The sequence below is a fragment of the Hylobates moloch genome, unplaced genomic scaffold, assembly GCF_009828535.3.
Source record: "Hylobates moloch isolate HMO894 unplaced genomic scaffold, HMol_V3 SCAFFOLD_1, whole genome shotgun sequence".
NCBI classification, from domain to species: domain Eukaryota; kingdom Metazoa; phylum Chordata; class Mammalia; order Primates; family Hylobatidae; genus Hylobates; species Hylobates moloch.
Genome location: NW_026652276.1, coordinates 221710185 through 221717065, shown reverse-complemented (window position 1 = coordinate 221717065; position 6881 = coordinate 221710185). Strand labels below are relative to the sequence as shown.

Genomic DNA, 6881 nt, shown 5'->3' with positions numbered 1-6881 from the left:
GAAGGGTTAAGCTACCTCTCCCCCACCCCGAGAGACGAGGGGGCGAGCCCGGCAGAAGGTCCTGTTTACCGCGGCTCCGCGCGGGGCCGGGCCCTGGGAGAGGGGTTGCCGTGGCAACCGGCCGGGCGCCCGCCAGCTGCGGATTAGCTCACTCGGCCGGGCGGGATGGGTCGGGAGGAGGGGGCGCGCGTCGCGCAGATCGTCGCGGAGCCACGGGAGGAGGAGGCAGGGGCCGCGGGCGAGCCTGCGCTGGGCCGGCCGAGGGAAGCGCGCCGCTGGGGCCGGGGGCGGCGGGGACCCCACGGGGGCGCGCGAGGCGGGGACCCCCAGGGGCTTGCGGGCGGCCGGGGGAGGCTCGGCGGACAAAGGGGCGGAGGGCGGAGGGCGGAGGGCGGAGGGCCATGGCGTCCCCGGCACCCGCCGCCGCCCGCCCCCGAGCCGCGCCGCCAGCCGTCCCGGCCCGCCCCGGTGCCCCCCAGATGCGCCCCAGAGCCCGCGGAGCCGCCGCCCGCGGGGAGGTAGGGCCGGGCCGGGCCGGGGGGTGCAGGGTCGAGCTGGAGAGGGAAAGGGGACGGAGGAGGGGACGCGCGGGGGAGGGAGGAAACGGCTCGCGCGGCCAGAGCCCTGACGGGGAAGAGGCTCTGCAGATGGGAGTCTGAGTTCCCGCCTGGTCCCGGGACTTGTGCAGAGCGCGATCCAGGCATCCCTCCCGGGCTCGGGCTGACTCCCAGGACTGAGCCCGGACGCCGCCGTCCCGCGCCTCGGGGACTTGCAGAAAGCCGGTAGACCCCCGCCCTGCGCCGTGCTGGGTCCCTTGGGGCGCGAGTGCGAGTGTGAGTGTGTGAGTGTGTGTCCGCGCGTATTTGTGTCTGTGTGTGTGTGCGCGCGCGTCTCTGTGTGCGCGCGTGTGTCTGTGTGTGTGTGCGCGCTAGTATGTGTGTGCGCACTTGTGTGCCTGTGAGTGTGTGTCTGTGCGAGTGTGTGCGTGCGCGTGCAAGCGCGGGGCATCGAGGCGGCTGAGCAGCCGGGCCCCCCCACAGCGGTCAGCATTTGCAGTCTTGGGAAAGCAAGAAGGTAAAGATGATTGAATGGTCTTACTTCTTCCACTTTGTCCCCAAGGGTGGAGTTGGGAGCAGATGGAGCCCAGGGGAAGTCTGGACACAATCGTATTAGGAGGGTCACAGAGAGCTAGCTGGGTGAGACCACGGAGTAGAACCAGACCTCAGCCGTGGAATCTTGTCATGGGGGGCCTGGGACAGGAAGCAGGAAGCTGGTCAGGGCTCTCCAGGGGGGTAAATTGGGCAAGGGAAGTGCAGTGACCCTGCCTTAACCAGCTGCTGCTGACGTCCAGCTGCTGTTCAGATGCGATTCAGGAATGTGATTTCCCCAAGGTTCCAAATGACATCGGACAATAATGGGCTGGGGGTAACAAAGTTGCAATAAGCGTGCTACAGTAATCTTGTTAGTAAACTCTTAACACCCTCTGTGGTTACCACATAAAAGAAGAGAAAGAAATCCCTTCTCCTTACATCATCAAATATCAGATACCAAAAGAGTGGAGTAGAAAGTCTTTGGGTGGGCAGCGTGGGACAGAGCAGAACTCTGAGAGGAAGTATGTGTGAGTGTGCGAGTGTGTGTGCATGTGTGTGTGGGTGTGTGTGTCAGAGACGGTTTCTGAGGCCTGGTAATGAAAAGGCTGGCGGGAGGCTGGCCTCCAGTCCTTTTGTTTTTTATTTTGATTTTTTTGAGACAGAGTCTTGCTCTGTCACCCTGGCTGGAGTGCAGTAGCACGATCTCAGGCACACTGCAACCTCCGCCCCCAGAGTTCAAGCAATTCTCCTGTCTCAGCTTCCTGAGTAGCTGGGATTACAGGCGCCCACCACCACGCCCAGCTAATTTTTGTATTTTTAGTAGAGATGGGGTTTCACCATGTTGGCCAGGCTGGTCTTGAACTCCTGACCCCAGGTGACCTGCCAGCCTTGGCCTCGAAAAGTGCTGGGATTACAGGCATGAGCCACTGTGCCTGGCCTCCAGTCCTTTCATTCTGGAAGATTAATAAAATCCTGTGTCATGTATTCTATTCATCCCCTTAAACAGCTCTGTGTGCTAGGCATGCGTGCTAGACATCAGTGGCACAGCGAGGAATGAGACGTCCCCCTTCCTTCCAGGAACACCATCCTAGCTGGGTAGTCAAACAAAAAAGCAAAACCAGTCCTGGCCCAGCCTGGCTGTGAGGGCTGCATGGCATAGAGCTAGGGCAGCCCAGAGAGGAGCCGGTGCAGGGAATCCCCACGGATTAGGTGATGCTTGGGCTAAGCCCTGAAAACCGCCTCACCAAGGAAACAGCAGGGAAGGTTGTTTCAGGCTGAAGGAACAGAATGTGCAAAGTCACCAAGAGAGTCTAGGAGAGGCCAGTGAGGGGAATTCAGTGTGGCTGCGGGTTGCAGTGTGTGAGTGCATGCCGGGGAGAGGTGAGGCGGGGGCTGTCAGGGCAGAGGCACAGGGAAGGAAGGATCTGCCAGAAGGAGGCAGGAGTATGCACTGAAGCAGGAGTGATGCGCTCCTTCTGGTTGCTGGGTGGGGAGGCCTGGAGGAGGAGGAGGAGACCAAGGCTTTTTGCAACACCCAGGCCAGAATTACTGAGGAGCAGGAGAAGCTGAAAGGATGCCAGGATCAAGAGGCAGGACCTGGTGACTGGTTTGGGCACAGAGTATGATAACTTAGACTAAAAGCAAGTATGTACAGAAATGCTCAGGAGAAAACAAAGCAAAGCAAAAGGAATGTGGACCTTCTGAGTGGCCTGCATTTAGCAGATTACAACACTTGGATAACGCATTTGGCTGTAAGTTTTCTGGCAGCTTAGGGACAAACAAAAATACACTGGGTTGCATAGTTTGGGATTTTGGACAACAGAAAGCCTACAAATTAATTCTCAGAACAAAATTTTTCCTGGAATTGAACTCAGCTGGGAATTTATCATGTGGAACTTTATGTAAAGACTGAAGAGCGACAGAAAAAAAAATCCTCATTGCTGGTGTTACAAAAAGATGGAAAGATAAAACTCCCCGTTACTGCCTTCCACTACCATCCTGTTATGTCTAGGGGAGTGAACTGCACTTCTGTGAGGACTGGGTGTCATCTCAGAGTATGGGGCCAGGGGAATCCTATACAAAGGAGACAATGGTACCTCAAGTGCAGGAAGAGCTGACACCCATCTCTGTAAATGTAGAGAGCAAGGCGTCCCGGGTGCTCAACCATGAAGGGAAGGAGGCTTATCATAGTATAGCCCAGAGAGGGGTGGGCTGAGACTCTGGTCTGGAGAAGGGGACAGGTAGGGCATAGCATGTTGGAAGGGCCAGCATCCAGGAATCCTGACCCACAGGGAAGCAGGCAGGGAGTTCACACAGCATTGTAGGAGTCCATTCATATGGGCAAGTCTACTTCCCAGGGCGGTCCTGGTCATTCTGCCTCCAGACTGGATGTAGAACCTGCCTCTAAAGGGGTAGGAAAAGGGTCGGACTCAGGAGACCAGAGATCCTCTTCAGGAGACCAGAGAGGCCCAGGAGGGTGGAAATCTTGTTTGCTACAACACAAGGAAGTTGCAGAGGAACCAAGAGTGGGAGCTGAGAACTGGGAGGTCCTGCAGACTCAGGCACAGATCTCCTGGCCAGGCTCTTCCCTTTGGTTTCTGCAGAAGGCAGAGAACCTGCAGAATCTATGTCCATACATTGCTAATGTGCCCTTTAAACTTTAAACTATTTCTTGCCAACTATAGCTGTCTTAAATTAACATTCAGTAGGGGTGGGATTCTACCCCTCCAATCAAATTTCTTAATATTTTTAATCTTGGGGTGTGCATTAGAATATACATTTAAATGCTGGCGAGGAGAGTTTGAGACCAGCCTGGGCAACATGGCGAGACCCCACCTCTATAAAAAATAAATTGGCCAGGTGCAGTGGCCCACACCTGTAATCCCAACGCTTTGGGAGGCCGAGGCAGACAGATCACTTGAGATCAGGAGTTTGAGACCAGCCTGGCCAACCCCGTCTCTACCAAAAATACAAAAATTAGCCAGGCGTGGTGGCGCTTGCCTGTAATCCCAACTACTTGGGAGGCTGAGGCAGGAGAATCACTTGAACCCAGGAGGCGGAGGTTGCATGAGCCAAGATTGCATCACTACATTCCAGCCTGGGCGACAGAGCAAGACTCCATCTCACAAATAAATAAATAAAAGAAATTAACCACACACAGTGGCACACACCTGTAGTCCCAGCTACTGGGGAGACTGAGGCGGGAGGATCACTTGAGCCCAGGGAGGTTGAGGCTGCAGGGAGCTATGATTGTGCCACTTCACTCCAGCTTAGGCGACAGTGAGGCCCTGTGTCAAAAAAATAAATAAATAAAGGCTGCGGAGGGAGATTTAAAAACAACTGATACTTGGGGCCCACTAGCCTGGCATCAGTATTTTTTTAAGATCCCCAGATGATTTTAAGGTACGGCTGAGGTTGAGTGTAGCTGCTCTAACAGTCACGTATAGAGAGCCCATCACAGGGCGGGACAGAAACTCAGATTCCAAAAGATCCCAGGTGGGACACATGGGATGCCTGGCAGGTCCTCAAAAGTGGACAAGGCTGGCCCTGCTTGTTCCTGGCGTTCCGCACAGTCTCCTGGACTCCTGTCATGCTGCTTCTCCCCTGAGGTCTTTACCAGCCCTCCTCTGTTCCTTCTGGCAGTCACCTTGCTGAAGATTGGGGGTTAGGAGTTGCTTCCCTGGAGCTGCCCTGGATTGCTCTTTCTTGGAGAGATTTTAGTGAAACTGGCTTTCCATGGGTTCATTGTGCAGCCCCTTTTGGGCCGTGACCCCTTACTGTCCTCACCACTGCCTCTCTGCCCACACGTATTGTTGCTTGTTACCCCAGGAGCCTGGCCCTGGGCTCTGGCTGTCAGCCTCATGTGTTCAAGCATAGATCCTTCTTCTGCCACCTGAACCAAACAGCCTCCACTTGTACCCCAGACTCTCTTGAAATTTCCTGTGCTGGTTACTCGGGGAAGAGTGCCACGCCCTGCTGCCCCCTTTAATGATAGGAGGCAAGCACTGCCTGGAACTAGGGCAAGCGATGAGCTAAGTTCTCTACTTTTCATATGCAAAAGACAGCGACATGCTGGAAAGCCAGAGTCAGACTCTCCTTTACCCTGGCCTTAAAATCAATGTCTGATGTGGGCAAAAGTTTACTCCTTCAGCCCTCAGTTTGCCTAGAAGTTAAGTTCTTTGCCAGCTGGGCCTAGAATTGCCCCTCTACCTTCAGCTTCTCTTTGGCACATTTGTCCCTGGCTTGCAGTTCAGAGGGGCTAAAGAACAGATAAGCCCGAGACCCACTCTTCCCACTGGCTGAACTATGGGAAACCAAGTGATCGTTTTTTTCCCCTGGCCTTGGGGAAGGAAGGGGTGAGTCACCCTTGCAGCAAGCTTAGGGAAGAGGTTAGCTTCCCTCAGTGGTAGGGAACCAGGAGGTCATAGGCATCCCTTCAGAAGGAAATGAAAGCAGGGATCATTGGCTGGAGAGTGGGGCCAGAACAGGGAGCCGCGACCTTGGCTGTGACCCCTCCTCCCGGGATCCCCAGGCCTTCCGTACACTGCGGATCTTATCTGAAGGGCTTGTCAGACCACTTCAAGCAGAATGCCAAATGCATTTCCTTTTGTTGTTTTGTCTTCTAAAAAAGTACACTTAAAAGTTGTAGGTTTACTTATAAACTTTTATGTAATCTATGAAAGTTGTATTTGTCATAAAACATTTATTTATTTATTTATTTTTATTATTATTTATTTTTAGACAGGGTCTTGCTCTTTTGCCCAGGCTGGAGTGCAGTAGTGTAATGATGACTCACTGCAGCTTCTACCTCCTGGGCTCAAGGGATCCTGCTGCCTCAGCCTCTTGAGTAGCTGGGACTATAGGTGCGCACCACCGCACCTAGCTAATTTTTGTATTTTTAGTAGAGACAGAGTTTCCCCATGTTGCCCAGGCTGGTCTCAAACTCCTGGACTCAAGCAATCCACCTGCCTCGGCCTTGCAAAGTGCTGGGACTACAGGCATGAGCCACTGCACTTGGCCAAAATTATACTTTTTTTTTTTTTTTTAGACGGAGCCTTGCTCTGTCACGCAGGCTGGAGTTCAGTGCCATGACCTTGGCTCACTGAAACCTCCACCTCCTGGGTTCAAGCAATTCTCCTGCCTCAGCCTCCCAAGTAGCTACACTGGAGTGCAGTGGCGCAATCTCAGCTCACAGCAACCTCTGCCTCCCAGGTTCAAGCAATTCTCCTGCCTCAGCCTCCCAAGTAGCTGGGACTACAGGCGCCCACCACCTCGCCTGGCTAGTTTTCGTATTTTTTAGTAGATAGGGGTTTTCACCATGTTGGCCAGGCTGGTTTGGAACTCCTGACCTCAAGTGATCCGCCGGCCTCGGCCTCCCAAAGTGCTGGAATTACAGGCATGAGCCATCATGCCTGGCCAAAAATTTTGAATTTCTAATTTTAATATGTTTTCTTTTAAAAGTTAACAAAACTCAAAATATAATACATTGCCTCTATGCATGTGCCACAGTATGAATTTTAATGTTCATATTAACTTAAATAGAAACTCATAAAATATTCGGGGCAAAACCGATGTGGGTACAATTGGGTTAAGGAATAGAGAGGTACTATATCTTATTATTGTTTTAAAAGGGAGTACTAGAATCTCATTTTCAAAATAACCATCACTTGGCACAAATAGATTCAATAAGTATGTGGCTTTGAAATCTATTTTAGGCCGGGCGCGGTGGCTTCCACCTGTAATCCCAGCACTTTGGGAGGCCAAGGCAGGTGGATCACGAGGTCAGGAGAT

The 6881-nt window shown here is 53.3% G+C and overlaps 1 protein-coding gene across 3 annotated transcripts in view; it reads left to right on the top strand.

Moving 5' to 3' along the window:
- Window positions 1–220: 220 nt before the first annotated feature.
- The window catches only part of DENND2A (DENN domain containing 2A), a 122031-nt gene continuing 115370 nt past the window's right edge, over window positions 221–6881 (top strand). For all 3 annotated transcript variants that reach the window (XM_032761937.2, XM_032761938.2, XM_032761933.2), the window contains exon 1: window positions 221–518. The gene's annotated coding sequence lies outside the window, so the exon portion shown is untranslated. The remainder of the gene's footprint in view (window positions 519–6881) is intronic.